The sequence below is a fragment of the Pezoporus wallicus genome, unplaced genomic scaffold, assembly GCF_028554395.1.
Source record: "Pezoporus wallicus isolate ANWC-B61680 ecotype Strahan unplaced genomic scaffold, APGP_CSIRO_Pwel_v1 contig_5183, whole genome shotgun sequence".
Classification (NCBI taxonomy): domain Eukaryota; kingdom Metazoa; phylum Chordata; class Aves; order Psittaciformes; family Psittacidae; genus Pezoporus; species Pezoporus wallicus.
In genome coordinates this window covers 42,050-59,609 of record NW_026635285.1, presented here as the reverse complement: position 1 = coordinate 59,609, position 17,560 = coordinate 42,050, and the positions used below count along the sequence as shown (strand labels likewise).

The 17,560-nt window shown below is 48.0% G+C and overlaps 2 long non-coding RNA genes across 2 annotated transcripts in view; one reads left to right on the top strand and one right to left on the bottom strand.

Annotated features, from left to right (window-relative positions):
* Nucleotides 1-8,506: 8,506 nt before the first annotated feature.
* LOC130603527 (uncharacterized) lies at nucleotides 8,507-10,093 on the bottom strand. The gene is made up of 2 exons (XR_008973206.1): nucleotides 9,984-10,093; nucleotides 8,507-8,963 (listed from the first exon to the last, which is right to left on the bottom strand). It is a non-coding gene; the product is annotated as an uncharacterized LOC130603527 (long non-coding RNA).
* LOC130603521 (uncharacterized) overlaps nucleotides 10,093-17,560 on the top strand; it is a 29,130-nt gene continuing 21,662 nt past the window's right edge. Inside the window, exon 1 of the long non-coding RNA XR_008973205.1 lies at nucleotides 10,093-10,725. This is a non-coding gene — a long non-coding RNA (uncharacterized LOC130603521). The remainder of the gene's footprint in view (nucleotides 10,726-17,560) is intronic.

Below are 17,560 nucleotides of genomic sequence, written 5' to 3'. Positions count from 1 at the left end.
ACCTATGCTTCCCTCTTCTCATTCTTGCTATGCCCTCCCACCCCACTTTTTTTTCACTTTCCCCTTCCTATACTTTCCTCCAATGTTTCTGAGATTTCTTGTCTTTCCTTCCAAATGAAGTTACATGGGATTAACCTTGGAGGTTCTTTTCAGCAGACTGATACTTCTCTCCTATTCTCAGGAACTAAGAGATTTACTTATACATTAATCTCACCTCCTGCCAATTACAAAATGGAGTGGAGTTCTCTAACAGTGCAGTGCAGGACACTAGACCAGAACAGCTGAAATCCCTTCATTGGAAGCTGGATATCCTTGTCCAGGTTACTTCCTAGTAAATGTACATTTACAGGTGCAATGACAGATCTTTGATATAATGCCTAAAAAAAAAAGAATGAGGCTCAAAATCTAAAGCTACTCAGATACTTACCTCCTATTACCCAATGAGAAATATCTAAATAGGAGTCAGACACCCAAGGATCCCAGATGACATTTGGGGATATGGGCCTACAGTCCCATCCGAGCTCCCCAAGCACCAAGTAACTCAGGATGTTCTCAGATGGGTGAGATTTTCATATGGAAAACTTTGCCAAAGTTTCGGATCCAAATGTACTTCTGGACAGTCAATTAGGTGTTGCTGCTCCTTTTCCCAAAAGCTGTATCAGAAATAGCCAGTGTGTTCTAGAAATGGTTGTGTGTTACAGGTAGAAAGCAAGGCTCTATACAAAGATGCATTGATTGTGTTAACTTACAGTTTTTGTAGTATCACACATAGTTGAGTCACTTGAACTGTAGTAAAAGCCAAGCTGTCTTAAATAAGGTAACTATTTTGTGATGAGCAAATACTTTCTGTATATCATTTTACACTGAAATTCTTTTAACAACAAGATTTCTTATAACATTTTGTAGTTTTATCTGTCTTGCTTACATCCTTAGGCCATCCTGGCTATGACGTGAGTATGACATTTTATAAGTATGCTAGAATTCTCCATAATCACTGTAAGTCAGTATACAGAATAGATGGTTTCTAGACTCCCCAAAGATTATCTTATCCACATAAGTTTATAAGCCAAGTAGGCAACATACAAACAAGAACAGGGTGTTACAGCTGATAAAAAGAATTTTAAAAATACCTGTTGAAGTGAAGAAATGCTGATCCTGAGGGGACATTCTTCTCTTTTAGATGTTTTTCCCCACAATTTTATGTTTCTTTGTGCGGAAGAATGACTGTAATATGAGGAAAAAGAAAAATAAGTGTACGGTACCTGTAAGCTAGACGCTACCACATGCAGACTTCAGGGACCTAGCCTCTAAAGTAGGATACAAAGTCCCAAATCAAGTCCTTCAATTTGCTGTGAAATACATGAGAAAATCTGGACTCTCAGAAGAGTGACAAATACTCAGTTGCACATTAAGTCATGCAGAGTAAGGTGATACAATAGGCCAGGTGCGTGAAGCTTCTGAAATCTGATTTCTCTCTAGAGTTTACACACCTTGAAGCAACCACTCAAAACCAGTCTGAAGCCTAGGCTGGAACCTATGATTGTCCTTAAGCACTGATCATTGCTAGTATGAGTGAGCACCTCAGCAGGAACACTACTATTACTCTTGCATGTTGCAGATCTCCCTGGCCCCAAACACATGTCATTACCCAAACTCTTTTCATTTGTATCTATGCAGACGTTTCTCCATATATTAGCCCTTTAGTACGCTAATCATTTTGGTTACTCTTCCCTGAATTCCCCCTAAAGCACTTATTAATTTATGATAAAGAAGTAATATTAATTAGTCTATTAAAATGAGGAAATAGACATTCAGATGTATGCAAAGAAACATTTTTTCTCTATTTACTCTTAATTTACATCTTTATGAGTCAAATCCCCACTGTTACATTGTCAAGTCAAATAGAATTTCACTGGTGATTAAAGTTGCACAAAACACACACCTTTAATGAATTTGGTCTGCTAAATGGCTAAGAAAGAGTATCTCTAAGCAAAAGTAATGAATAAAGTATTTTTTCAGAGACACCGGCATTTCAGAGTGAAAGTAATTGTCAATTTCAACAGATGATTATCAATACTGTTGATATAACTATGTATAACTCTATATAGTAAGTCTATTCCCCTGGAACTGTTGTCCCACACTTACGGGTACATGAGGTGCTCCAATAGGTTTCAGCTTGCTTGGGAACCCTAAAAGGCCACAGCTGAGATGCAAATATAACTCTGCTTTTAAAAAATAATTAAAAGAAAAAAAAAAAAAGAAGTTCATGAGAGTTTTGGGTTGTTTTGTGGTGTTTTTTTTTTCCCCTTTAATTTCCAGCCGACGGGCCCGATTCTGCCACCACAAGGAAGGGAATGGGCAGAACAAGGGCTGCTAGAGGGAGCACGCCGGGTCACCACCGAGCTGGGGGAGCCGCCGGGGGTAGCGGAAGGGGAGGGGAAAAATCCCCCCAAAACAAGGGAGGAGACCACATGGTGTATCGGGTGCAGCCGCAGAGAAGCCAGGCGGGAACGAGGTTATCTATCTGCCGCCTTTCCGAGCTCTAGGCTAGACACTGATTTTTACGTGGAAGAGATGCGGGATGGGCCAAACAGACAGTAGGGCAGCTCCGTGTTACCGGAGAGCGCGGAGAGGCGGCGGGTGGCTGTGAGGAGCCCGGAGAGAGCTGCAGGGAGAGCCCGGTGCCAGCTCCCGCACGCCCGCCCTTCCCGCTCGGACCTTCCTACGCGACCCCTCGGAGGGGCTGTGGCCGGGGCAGCGGGTGTCCCCCCCAATCCACCCCTCCGCGGCCCGTGCCCTGGTGCGGCGGCGGTGCCACAGTCAGCTGCCCCCGTGCCTGTCCTGCCTTCCCTGTCCTGCCTCCCCCCGGCCCGGCCCGGCTGCTTACCCCTCCTGGCGCTGCCCTCTCACCGCCTGCCCACCACTGCCCCAGCTGTCCCAGCACCATCCCAACTGTTCCGGACAGCCCCAGACTGCCCTAGCACTGTCCTAACTCTCCCGCGTTATTCCAGCACTGTTCCAGGACAGTCCCAGTACCATCCCAGGATGTCCCAGCACTATCCTAACTTCCAGGACAGTTCCAGCCTGTCCCAGCACTACTCTAACTGATCCAGCGTGATCCCAGCCCTGTCCCAGGCTGTGCCAGGACAGCCCCAGCACCATCCCAACTGTCCCGCCATTGCTCAAGCACAGTCCCAGAGTCCCAGCACTGTCTCAGATCCCGTGAGGATCCATCTTCCTCCCACAGATCACCCGGGTGGCCTCGCGCGAGGCTGGACCCCGCGTACCACTGGCCAGGCAGCACGACAAGGGGAGCTCGTCCAGCAAACCCCTAAATGACAGTCCCAGAGCCACGGGCAGGGTTGACCGTGCCCCGGGACAGCCCACAGCCGCTGCCACCACGACACTGATGGGAGAAGGAGCTGAGGGCTCTGCGGATGGAACCCTCGGGTAGCTTCGCAGCCCAGCTGTCGTGTTCATAGGTTTGCGGGCGCGGGGAAACGCCAGCAACTCTCCAGCTCCACCATGGAACTCCGAGCACTGACAAATCCTCAACTCGGGTGTCAAGTTTGTAGAAAATGGCCGGACACAAATCTCTTTCGCATTTTTCTCCCGGAAAATAACTAAATAAACAAACAAATAGACAAATAAATATTCTGGGCCCAGGAGATAAATGACTATATCTGGTGGTAAATACTGACCAGCAGCAGCAGCTTGGAGGAGAATCACCCTCACACCACCAGCGTTTTAACTGCAGCGTTTAGAGGAGAGGAGGAGAAACGCTAGATCTTGCGAGTCGCAACCGCCTGCACGCCACTGGCCTCACTGGCTCCAGTGTCTGCGAGGAAAAGAGGCTGGTGCAGAGGAACAATTAAAACAAATAATAATAACGAAGAGGCACTAACGACTTGGAAGCAGCCGCGGCCCCGCCGAAGTGCCAGCCCCGGCTGGGAAGCGCAGCGCAGGTGTCAGCGGCGGCGGTGCCGGTGCAGCGCCCGGTCCCTCTGCCCGATCCAAGGCGGCCAAGGGGACACGGGAGGAGCGGGGGGAAACGCACACCGTCCTCATACGGTGAAAACCAGCTGCCCCGCGGGGAAGCGTGAGGGCACGGAGAGCGCGGCTCGGCGGCACCGCGGCCCACGGGCCGGGCGGGGGACACGGCGGGCTCGCCGGGGACTGGGGGGAAGACAACGCCGAAATCCCCCCAGACACAGGCGGCTCGATTTCAGCGGAGCGGCGTGGAAATTACTGTCATTCGCTAACAGGTCCTGAAAGTCTTTCTTGCGTTCCAGGCAGCCAGAAGTTACTTTTCGTGTCATTCCCGCCGCTGTCCTCCCGTATTTCCAACACACCGGAAAGTTTCCATCTGAACAACTTGAATATTTTCCAGTAACTACTCATTTTCCCGGAAGCCAGAACTAGCTTGGGAAGCAGCTCTGAAGCGGGCTGCCAGGGGCTCCCCGCCCCGCTCCGCCTGACCCAGAGCGGGTGTAGGCATGGCCCCGGAGCCGGGACCCCCCCGCCTCACCGGCACCGTCCGAGAGCAGCACGGGGATCGGGGGCTTCCTCGGAGGAGCGAGAAACCCAATAGAAGCAGCCGTCTCAAGCCCAAAGGGCGGTTGCATTTGGGGGAAAAGAATGAAAACAGAAAGGAGAGGGGAAAAAAAAAAAAAAGAAAATAACAAAGAAAAATAAAAAGAAGGAAAAAATAAAAACCACCAAAAAAGTTGTTCCTGCTTTTTTAACAGCCATATCCCAACTCTTTCCGACTCTCTGAACTTTTTTCCTTAATCGCACTGCTTGCCCTTCTGCTAAAAGGAGGTGATTCTTCGCTTCTTTCTATATTTTAAATAACTCCTGATGTGTCGGGAGAAATAAAAGTACCAGCAGACATCCAGCGAGCAGAGGATTTGTGTTTGGTGGTTTTAAAGACGAGATTTTAAGTTGCTTGATTTAATTCTGCCAAATAAGAAGGTAACAGTTGTCTGTAGAGCTCAAATTACCTGAATTTACACCCAAATCTACGAGAAGTTTGACAAGAGACAATTCTGATAACCCCGGTGCCACTGAGGTGGGAGAGGGACTTGGGGGGACGCATAAAAACATGGGTTTGAGGATATCCCCGAGGAAAGGGGTGTCCGAAAACGGGGCGCCGAGAAACCTGACATCGAAGGGATGAGGGGGGTGTTGAGTCTGGCACGAAAGCGAGCCGTCATACTGAGATTTAGTTATTAGCAAGGCAAATCTTCGGACTGGGGAACGAAATGGGAAGAGAAACTTAATATCCGTGACTGGGGAGGAGAAGTGAGATTCCCGGGCCCCTGGTGCCCTGCAGGCACTCTCCGGGCAGAGCATTTCTGGGATGACACCCCCTGCTCCTGGCCAAAGCCCTGACATAATTAAAGTTTAAAAGAAATATATATATATGTGTGGAAAAAAAAATTGGGAAAACACAAGTCGTCGCTGGAACACCGCTCTCCAAACTCAGGTTACTGTATTTCTTTCGCTAAGATCTGTCATTATTTGCTGTATGTCCTCCGACTAGTCAATCATAATGAGCAGGTTTTAAAACCTCCACTAATTTACACAGAACGAAACCACTTTCCAGCCACGCTGGAAAGAAGAAGAAAAAAATAAATGGGGGAAAAAAAAATCCAAAACCTCTACTCAATTAAAAATAACGATTTTGTTCTTGGACAGCTACCAGGTTTTCGCTCTTACCATCCCGGGACTTTGATTTAAGGTCGGTAACATCCTGTAAGGCTACAATCCTTCCGCATCCATTGCCATGGTGCCCCGCCAGCCCAGCCCTGCCCTGCCAGGCAGCACGGAGCTGCCCGCAGCCTGCCTGCACAGCAGCTTTGATCGCAGAAAAGAACGTGATGAAGCGCACGGGGTTCATTAAGCTTTGCAAAGATCCAGTTGGTACGAGCAATAAAAAACCACATCCCGGTATTTAGCAACCTGGTTGCATACGCTGAGTATAGACAACAGGGTCTGAAGAAATAATGAAGAAATTACGCGGCTTTAAACACACCCAAAAAAAAGTTTCCAGAGCGAAAAAGAAAAAAAAAAAAAAATGTCCAAAATACCTCAGTGGGGGATCGAAAAAAGCCCCAGAATCTTCGTTTTGAGGCGCAGAGCACGTCCGTTCCCTCCACAGGTTTCCCAAAACCCCGCTTTTCGAGCCCATTCTGTGGATACAGAGGCTACAGGGAGGGGGCTCGCCCCACCGGGCCTGCCCGGGGAGGGGGCGGCGGGTCCCGGGGCCGCCTCGCAGAACCTGGGGGCTGCAGCCTGGGGGAAGCCGCGGGGCTCCCGGGGAACTCCCGAGCAAATCCCTTCCCAGCGGGATGACGGAGTCGCTCCCTCTTCGCTGGAAAGGGAGCCGCACCGTGTCAGCCCCGGCACTGCCAAATCCCTTCTCACCCCCCCCCCCCCCCCCCGGCGCTTCCTCCCCCTCTTCTCCTCCCGGGCTGTATCGGATTTTTATCTTTTTATTTATTTATTTCACCCACCCTCAGCACAAACGCCTTCTCCCCCGCCTGCGACATCTGGGGCTTGTGAGCAAGGAGAGCTCTGAAGCGGCGGTTACCACCGCGCTCTTTCCGTGACACCACGGGGGAATTTTGCAGGTTCTTTGAAATAAAATAAAATAGAATAAAATAAAACAAATGATACGGGGAAGGCGCTGACTCCCTCTGGAGAGGGTTGGCAGCACCCGCCCAGAGGTGGCTGCGCCACCGTGGCTCGTCCTCACGTCCCCCCGAGTCCAGCTGCAAACGCAGCTGGGAGGCAACGGGGCTTGGCGAGGAGCCACCTCCCCGCCGAAACCAGCCCTTCCCCGAGCCCCAAACCCAGAGCCGGCGTTTTTCCGCCCCGCTCCCCGCCCAGGGGCACAGGGATCCGCTTTCGATCGCTGGTTCCAAATTTCGCTGGTTGCTTAAGAAAGGAGACTGAAATATCACTACTGGGGAAAAACGCACTGCTGCTAAAAGTTTAGTAAAGAGCTTCAAATCAACTCCCCACCGCTGTTGGTACATAGGAAATACATAGTAAATAAGATTTAATTTCTCTGACCCATTTTGAAATGCGGGGAGTTGCCGTACTTGGCCAATAAACCCCTAAAAGTTTGCAAAAAGGTACGAGGACTAATGATGATAACACCAGAAGCGGCGCTTGGACTGGTGTGTAACCCCGGCAAACGCCTGACGAGAAAATACAGGCGCTTGGAGCCGTTTTGTCGTTTTACTTTGCTGTCAACGGAGTGTCGGTAAATACGAAGTGAGAACTGGGGGAGGAGAGGGCAAGGGAAAGGTATCCAGGGCTTCTCTCCGAAAAGCAATGTTGGGCTTTTTTGAGGTCATTTCACCTCGATTCTTTCGTCATTTCAAATATAAAACCAAGCTGGCTGGGTGGTTTCCACAGCCCGTCGCCTGGCTGGGGCAAAGCGGTAACTCCGCGTACGGTTTACTTGAATCAAGTTGGTAAAACGCCCTTGGTTCTTCCCCTGGTGCCGAGCGTTAAATAAAATGTCGGGCTAACCGTCCGAGCTGGATTAAACTAAAAGTATTGAGAATGTGGACATTGCGAGCTTAATCGTTGCTACTTTCATATTAGATTACAGGAGGAATATGGAAAGCTGTTTGGTAAGGTTGTGATAGGAAATACAATTTCCTTCGCTATCTTAAGCGCAATGTGCAACACGTAGTAACTTTTCCCTATAAGGCATCTATTGCCCTGTGCAGGAAACAATCGGTAACCCTGCGGAAAATAAAGTATAGCTCTTAAAAACTTGGGAAAAGAACCAACTTTGTACTCCGTTTAAAGTATCTTTTCCCTTCACAGACCAGCTGGTAAACCAGCCCCGAGGCAGGCACACTGCTCTGCCCGCAAACCTGGGGGAAAAAGCACCCAAAAACTAAACAAGAAAAAGAAAAACCCAACCAAACCCAACCACCCCCGAAGGCGGAGGCATTCCTGCCGGCAGAAGTGAAACCGTCTCGATACAGGCGGGTTTATTTGTAAACCCGGGAAGCGGCGGGGGAAGGGGAGGGGAGAGGAGAGGGGGCGCCCGCGGGAGCGCGGCCGGAGCAGCCGGGGCCGGGGCTGCCGCTGCTGACTCGGAGGAGCGATGTAGGTCAGAACGAGTTCCCTCAAGTTACCCGAGTTCGAACAATTCAGCTTTTCTTTCGAGGCTCCCAACGTGCTGTTGCAACGCCCCTGAACTCCGGGGCTCCTGCCGCGGTTCAGCCCCCGGCTCTGAGCGTCTCACCTCCCGCCCCTGCCCTCTCTCGCCACTGCCAGCACACCCTACGTTCATTATTTTGTTAATCTTTTATCTCACAGACGTGGGTTTGTTGATTTTGGTGGTGTTTTTAAAAAAAAAAAACTTGTGCCAGCGCGTCACACTCCCCATTTTTTACTAGATTTAGAGAAGCAGCAAGCGAATCGTCTGCCTACTCCCCATTCTGCACGGCTTCTTCCAGGAAGGCTTATTCAAGGCTCGTAGTTTGGATCTATTCTTTGTTACCACTAGTTACTACTTTCCACCACCAGTCAGTTTTTACACCATCACTTAAAGAGCTATTAACAGAGTTCCCTCTGGCCACGGGTTTTGTGCGCAAAAGACGTCAGTCTTTTGAGCGACACGGAGAAATGTCCGTCTTCCAAATGGGCGATTTTCGTTATTTTATTTTTTGTTCCTCCTTTATTTTATTATTTTTATTTTTTTCCCCATAGCAGAGCGGGAGGAGAGGAGCCGCAGTCCACACGGAGGATGAGCAAGCGCCGTGTCCTGTCGCAAGAGCAGCGAAGCGGGACTGAGACCTCGCTGCGAAGCGCGGAGCTGCGGAGGAGAGGCAAGCCCGGGATGAGGGGACTCTCCAGGACAGGAACCACACTCAGAGACTGGATTTTAACCCCTCGGAGCTGTTCCCAGCCGTCAACACCGCTCCCCAGCGCTACAGCAGGCAGGGGCCGTGAGCGGACTGAGGACATTTCCGAGGGACTCCCACTCTCCCCCAGAAAATTATCACCAGGAAGGCAGCCACTGTCACGAAGCACAACTAAGAGGGGAAATCATCCGCCCATACATTTCACAAAAGCGAGCAGTGGGGGGGAAAAAGATAACCCAAAACTCGTCCCGACCGAGAGCTCTATTTTTACCGGGCATACGCACGCCCCGTGTGTCCCTCGCGGGTGTTTTGGGGCAATCGCACACCCAGTGTCGCAGTCGCGCAGGCTCCCAGTCTTCCCCTTCCCTGCCGTTGCTCTTCAGCCCCGGCCGTGGTGCCAGCGGGCGAGGACTTCCCTGTCTAAACATAGACGGTTTCGCCGTCGGAGCAGGATCCCCGCGAATGTTTCCCCGAGCAACAGCACCAGCGGCCCCGCCGAGCACCGAGGCCGGAGCTGGGAGCGCTCGGGCAGGCTCGGACAAGCCCTGCCCCGGCCTCCGCCCGCCCGGGGCACGGCGGCTCTTCCTCCCGGGGCGGAAGGGGCCAGCCCTCGCTCTCAAAACAAAACCCTATCCCCCCCCCCCCCCCCCCCAAGACGGGTGTTGAAAGCAAAGAAAGAGAGAAGACGGTGTGTCTGTGTGTTGGTTTTTTGAGGCTCACTGCCCTGCCCGGCCCCGCAGGCGGAAAGCACCCCCAGCCCCGCGGCATCCAAGGGCGGCGGGCGGGGTGCCCGAAGGCGCTCAGGACGGGGAGAGGGAACCGGGCGGGGACGGTGGGGTAAGGCGGTCAAAGCTTAGGACCCGTTTAGGAACCCGTTCCCCAGCCTCGGCGGCGGTGGAAGGCCCTCCTCTGGTGTTCGCAGTTTTCTTTGTTTACATTCAGTTTAGAAACATTGGCCTTCGGCCAAAAAAAGCGCCGGTTACACACACACACCACTCCCCCTTAACCCCCCATTCCTTCCCCGGTTCAAACTTTCACGACCCCCCGGTTGTTAAAATGTTATTCCCAGATTAACCCTTCGCCCACCTCGGAAAGAAAACATGGTTGGACGGGTGAGTGCACCTGCCCTCGTAGCTCCCCACCGAGGGGCTCGCAACAGGTTCTACCGGGGGATGGAAGTGGAGGTTACCGACGAGAGACACGCTGAAGAGAGCGGAGCGGCTCCGCCGCTCGGTTCAGCGTGTCTCTCTTCGCTGCCCGCGGGGCGGTGCTGTGTGGCAGCGGCAACCGGGCGGGGAAGCAGCGCTGCTCTCCCCGCCGCCGCTCCTCCCGGTTCCCCCCGCGTTGCTCGGGGCGGCGGTTGGGGAGAGCGCTGAGGTCGCTTGTATGCTGTCTGTCCGTCTCGCTGTCTGTCCTCCCCTCCTTTCCCCACCCGGCCCGCCTCTCCACCCCGATATCTTCCACCACCATCAACCCCCCCCCCCCCCCTCGGCGAGGAGTAAAGTGCCACCGCTCCGCCTTCTCCTTTTCGCAATGTTGACGCAATCTATAAATAGTGGAACAAAAGAACCAACTTCCTCGCAGCTTTGCTGAAACTGCACAAAAAAGGCAACCGGGGGGCGAGGGGGGGACGGGACACACACGGTTATTTTTTGATTTTATTTTTTCTCCGGTTAAAAGGCGAATCCTTCCCCCCCTCGACACACACGCTACTGGAAGATTATTTATATTTTTTTTTTCCTCGCTGTCTCCTATGCTGGCAACGTCCTGCGAGTGGCTGTTTTGCTTTTGCGCCGAGAGTACGGCTTCCTCCCCGCTTCTTCTGACAGTAAGTGCCCTTTACTGCCTTTTCTACTGGGGTAGGGGGGACTGGGACGGGGGGGCTACCTGCTCCCCTACCTGCCTGCAGCCCCAGAGGAGGGACCAGGCGCTTCGGGGACGGGGGAGGGGGAGCTGTTAGAGGCGGTTAAGTGTAGGGGTTGCGCGCACGGGGGACGGCGCGGGGGTAACTCGCGGATTTGGACGGGGTGGGGGTGGAAGCACGACCCGGTGAAATAAGGTGATCGGGAGTGGGGACGCTTGCCTCTGCCCGCCGAACAAAAGCTGACGCTGATATTAAACGGGCTTTTGTTAGGGGGAAGTGTGTGTGTGTGTGTGCGCGGGGGGGTGAGGGGGGAACAACACCCCGCCCGCAGCAAGTTGTCGTGCGGCGGAGGGCACCTTAGACTTGTTTACCACTCGGCGCCGCGCTCACCGGCGTGTTTACCCTGCACACACGCCTTGGAGCTCCCCCCCTTCAAACCCCTTCCCCCCACAAGGAAGGGGGGGTGGGAGTGTGAGAGGGAGAATTACATCATCCCCTGCTCCAGTGATGCTACCTTTAGTGCCGCTACCATGAGCGCAGGGAAACAAGGGGGGCGCGCCTCTAGCCTCCCCGCCGGATCGGGCGTGCGCTCGATCCGAGGCGGGGGGTGAGGCTCACCCCCGCGTCATTCACACACACACACGCCCGCCCGACTGTTTACAGCGCTCACACAGGCGTATTGTGACGTCGCATGATTGACAGCCCGCCTCACTAACGGGGAGGGGGCGCTGCCCCCGACGCCTAGGCCAGAACACGGGCGCCCCGCCTGGTTTCCCCTACTGGGGGAGTTGGAGAGCCGAGCCTAAGATTAAATACTTAAGAAGTTAAACCGAATTTAGACCCTCCAGCATGAGGGTGGTTTAGGTGCTGCCGATTGATTGGCGTTTATGACGTTTTGTGACGGTTTATGACGTTTCAAACGCATGCTACACGCTCGAGAAGCGATTTCTTGCGAGAGAAGCAAGTGTGTTTGTAAACGGGTCAGATCTGTGAAGTTAAACCCCCGCCTAAGCCTGGCGCATTCCCTCTGGGAGCAAATGGGGACACAAGGGGCCGGTTCTCTGCCTGAAGCATGCTCCTGGTGGGGTTGGCACAGAGAAAATGTCACATTGGTGGCCTTGAACACGTCATTGTCCAGAGTGGACAATAAAAAGCTATTTTTTATATACATATATACATATTCAATGAAAAATACACTTAAGCACCGAGAACAAAATCTCAGTTTCATACACTGTCTGCTTCCCCCAATGTTACCAGTGCAATGTTATAGGGTCAAAAACTTGTTGCAATATGCTACTTGGGGGGGTTTACTTAGCCTGTGAAAATATTGAAGTAGTACTTACCTACTGCAAAGTCAATAAATCCATATCACACTAAAACCAACAAAAAAGTGTTTTAGAAACGTGTCAAGAATTGTTTGCCAGAATGCAGCAGAGTAATATTATTACTAAAAGATCAGCATTTACTCACTGCAAAATCCAAGGAACCGTGAAGCCCTGTTTAGCAGCACACAACAGTTTTTCGTGTGTTAATAGTTTGGGTTTCTTCAAAGTGTGTTACTTTTTGAAGTCTGGGTGTTTCTATTTGTGCAGAAAATAGACTGAGAAGCTTTGAGCTCCTACTGTTACAAAAGTTAAAAGGAAACAAAGTTGAGCTGCTAAGTCGGCAGTCTGGAATGAGTCAATAGTATCTCCTTTGTCCTGCTAGCTCTCGCTGCTGTGGTGTATCTTTGCTCTATTTCCTCTGCACAAGCAAAGGGGCATTTCTACCCTCCCTACATTTAATAGTTTGACTATAGATCTCCTAGCTTCCAAATATTGTAACCCACCAGTAAAACTCCAGTGCGTCTGCCTTTCCAGACTGTATGCAACAGCCATGATACTGCCAGTGACAGACAGTACACTGCTCACTTTAACCACATAGATACTTACACATTTTCCATTATCTATAATTAATGGGGCAAATTATTATTGCTTTGTTGTAGTAAGCCTTCACAAAGGAACAAGTAGGCTTTTTAAAGTATTCCATCAGTTTAAAAAAAAAACAAAACAAACAAGCAAAAAAAAACAAACAACCCCAAAACAAACAAAAGAGATTGGGATGGAGATGCAAGGAGATGTAAATAACTCTCCCCTCATTTACTTGGGGATTCCCTGGGAGTCTCAGAGGGCAAGGGGGTAACATCAATGGCTTTTACAACAGGATCACAGGTCCTGACACAGGGTCAGCTGAGAATCTATGCTTGGCTAGCTAGCCCTGTGCTCCAGTTTTGTTTAGCTGGTAGCTAGTCCCTTGAGGGATCAGTGTCAACTGAAGCATGCTAACTTCTATAAGCAATGGGTTGGTCAGTGACCAAGAGCTCTAACCGGCTCCTGGAGGGCTCCCTAGTTCTGTTGTGCTTGGAGTTCAAGTGCTGCTGCCAGGCTGCTTCTGCAGCTTGGGAGCTTGTTACAGAAAGAAATCAAAGTGGCAAGAGTATAAAGCAAACCCCAACTCTGTCCGTTTTCTGAAAACAAAAGGTGGGTGGGTGTAGTAGGTGGATTAGAAAAGCAGCTTGGGTAGGGACGGGTAGGCTCACAGACTGAGGCACAGAAACTGGAATCAACTCCCATCGCTATGAGCTAAGTTTCTGTGTACCGCAAACCCAGTTCACTCTCAAACTATGGCCTTGGCATCAGCATTAGTTGTTCAACAGACCTGTCACACTCCCACAGATCATAAAAAAACGTCAGTTCATTATCCCACATGTAAAGATACTAGTGTTCAGCAAATAAATTAGCAGCATACTTTCTCTGTAATATATGTATGCCTTAAATTAATCCATTAAGGAAGGAGGTACATAGATACATATATGCACACACAGGTATCTCCTCACACTGATAGCCCCTTCTGGTTTAACTGTCAAAAAGCACTGGCAACTAGAATTGGGTTGAGTACAAAGAAAAGTGAAACTGTATTAACTCACTGGGAAGTTGAAACCTGTATTTTAATATATGCTTTGTGTAGTTTTCATTTTTTATGTTACAATACAAAGGTTTTTCAGGTCTGCAAGATCAAGATAATTTTGGTTTGTTTGTTTTATAAAAATAAGGCTTGTTTATTATTAATTTATCTAAATCTGCTTTTCTTTTGATTAACTGAATTACACAAATGAGTAATTAGGAGTATGATTATCTGACTGACCATCCCTTTCCCTTTTCACACTTGAAAAATATTACCAGTCAACTACTGCTGCAGTATTGTATCTGTGACCGTTCTGACTGTACCATTTGGTTGTCTGATACTTTAAATTTTTTTTATGTAACTCTGTAACCCACCACTTCTTTTAAAAACCACAGCCTCATAATTTCTAATGATAACAAGCAGTTTTCTCTGGTCACCATAAAGGCCTGTGTTACGGATTTCTACAGCTGTTGTTTAAAACTCTAAATACATTCCTACCTTTTCAGTTGTGAAGGGTGTTACTAATTTATATTTGGAAATCTGACTGGTACAGACAGCATAGTCTTCCTGGTTCTGCAAGCAGGCAGTTCCAGTGTTTCAGCTTTTGCACAGTAGCACTTTAACAAGCAGCAGCCATGCATAACTAACAAGACTGCAAGTCCAGTTACTGCTTTTTAGAAGCTTGTACCCAGCTCTTAAGTTATCTGAAATGTCCATTTTATATTGTTGCAGCCATATGTCAAAACTATTAACAGCAGGAAAGTGCAGTAGTTATTCACAATGGATAAGATATGGGGCGGGGGGGGGAAGTTTTAAAAATGGAGCCCAAGGCACAGGAAGAAAGCAGCACAGCTCCAGCTATCCTTTTATAGTAACTGGTGTTTTATGGAAAGTGGGAAAGAAAAGAAAACTCTCTCTTCCTTCCAGCAGCTAGCCAGTGATAGCATGACCCTTCTAACTGAAGACTGATAGCATTCTTGGAGAAATCTTTATGCAGGTTTCATTTCTAGTATCTGAGAAGGAGAAGTACTATTTTCCCCAGTTCCTTCTCTTGAACCTTACTTCTGGATTCTGGGTCTCTAGCTATACTGATAGATGTCTAACAGAACAGTTTTCAAATTTGGCATTAATGCTTAATAAAAAGAAATAAACTTTTTCAGAATATTTTGAAGTACTGTAGTAGTTTTCATGAATATTACCTACATGCACAGTTTAACAGTTTGAGTACTGCTTATGTATAGATGACATTAGTTAATCAGGGCATTAGTTTAAAATGTGTACACAAGATACACCTCACACAGACTAAAGAAGTGCTCTCAGCTTGGATTACAGCTACAAATAAATATTTTGTAAAAGATGAATGGAAGTTAGGAAATCAGATGAGAAATATGTCCTTTAGACTGCCCAAAGAAGCAAAAAATAAACATGCCAAAAACTAGGCAACACTAGCTGGCAAAACAGAATATTGAAACGACTGTACTTTCTCAGGACTCTTAGTATCCTTGTTTCTGGCTGAATGTGGTATGTGCATTAACATCCTTTCTTACAAAATAATACATTTCATAAAGATTCCACTGTATGACAGTGTACTGATTGGCTGTCACAACTACTGACTAAATATTAATTTTGGTAGTCTTTCCAAGTTAAATCCATGAACTACTGTATCTGGATAACTTCTAAATCCCTACCCACAAGTGAAACTCCAACAAGCAGATTTCCTGACTTGCAAATTGCCTACCTTTGTTTATAAAGATTTGTTTTGTAATTTACTTCAGTTTATCATTTTTACCTTTTGTAGGTGGTTGGAGAAATGTCAGATGGTCTCTTTTGATTTGTAGTTTACTCCATTTTAGTTTTTACAACACTAAACGTTGTGATAAACACTGCAGACTAAGGAGAAGGAGCTCCACCAAATCGCTTTGGTTTCATAACTCCTACAGATTTTTATCCCTTACACACAACGATTTACATACCAGTGAGAGAAAATGAAAATGAGGGGGAAGCTCATTATAACCCTCTAAGTGTACTTAGTTTCTCCTAACACAAACTAGATTCAACCTCACAAGAACTGTGAAGCGTGAGAGCAGAGGGTCCTTCCTTGTAACAGTCGTGCACATTTAATGCTCTCTTCACTCAACAGAGAAAACAAGACCCAAAATGGGACGGAGGATCTGGGCACCCATTCTTTCACCTTTGCTCCCCACCCCCACTCTTTGAGCTGTAAAGAAAAGATCAGGTTGCACTGTTTTAAAAGCTGGTGCAGTATGCACACTTCCTCACACGGTATATTGGGGAGCACTGGGAGAAAACCTCTCCCGGAGCTCTCTGCAGGAGCATATACTGCTTCATAACATCCTTTATGCAGGACTGTGGCTTCTCAACAGAGCTGAGCCTACAGTTAAATATGAAAACTTCCCCTGTAAATGCACAGTATGTTTAGGGATGTATTTAAATATTATTGAACTAACTTACCTTTGACACATGGTTTTGAAAGCTTCATGCTTGATGCAAGTCATAAAAACCAAACTATCACAATAGCTCAACACTACAGGTAAAGTAGACCTGAAAATAAATGAAAAAAAAAGAAAACAAAAAACATTTAAATGACTTAGCATAACTTCTGAACACACTTAAATTAACTGGATTAACACATTAAAGTATATAATTGCTCTCTCTTTCATCCCACCATCTGAGTGCAGATTGCTACTTACTGCTCCCACAGACATTTAAAGTTAAATCATAAAGCTGATGTTAAATCTATATCAAGATGGAAGATGGATGGTGTTCTGGCCAAGGTTTGGAAATGGAAGTTCAAACACAGGACGTAATTCTGTCCCTGGCTCAGAATTTCACCAATGGCTTTTTTATCCTAAGATAGGGACAATTAAAACTTTCTTACCTCTCGCTGAATAGAAGAGACAAAATAATGCTTACAGGGTGTCCCAAGGCTACATATACAAAGGTTACAAAAAGTCTAAACCTAAGATCTGAAATAAGTGTTTAGCAAATTTTGTTTAACTTGTCTTTGTCTTTTCAAAATATCAAAATCATAGTTCCAGAGGCAAGGTGCCTAGTTAGTAGTGCCTACTGAATGTCAAAAGGCTAATCCAGCTAGGAAGATCCCCCTTAAAGGAGTTCTTATGCTGTATCATATCTCCACATAAAATAACTGAAAATTATGGTGATTCAAATCCTCACCAGTCTTCCATGCTCTTCACATTAGATATGAAGATATAGTACCTGAATAGGAAAAGGTACTAAAAGCCCTCACATCTCATCCAGAGAAGGATCTTTCTGTAGGAACTGTGGAAGGAAGCCATAAGCCTCCTCCTGATGGAACAGGAGAAGTTTTGGGTGCAGTAGGAGAGTCTGCAGAATAGAGCACTGCAGAGATGCTGGGCTGCGAGTCAGTGGCACTCAGAGGCTAAAAGAGCTGTATCATGGTACCATCTGACAAATGGCCCAACAGTGAGAAGGTATAAATGCTGTTTAATCTTGCCTCAGCCACTTCTATTCGAGCTCTGTGAGTTTTAAAAGGGATAAAATCTCATAGAGGCTTAAAAAAAAGTTGAGATCTTCTGATATAAAGCTGTATATTAGATCTAGGTATTACTATTGTAGTTGTACATGATTTCAACATACAGGTATTTCTTTGAAAGCAAGAATTAAAATAATGATGGGTTGTATCATATGACAACATATTTACGAGTAGTAGCAAAACTGTCTTTTTCTCATGCATAAGATCCATCATTCTAGAGGGAAAGTCTGCTGGAAATATGCAAGAGGCACATGAAAGGAAGGGAAGGAAAGATAAGTTCAGTGGAAGATGCTGTGTTGGATGACTGAAGTCTTCATC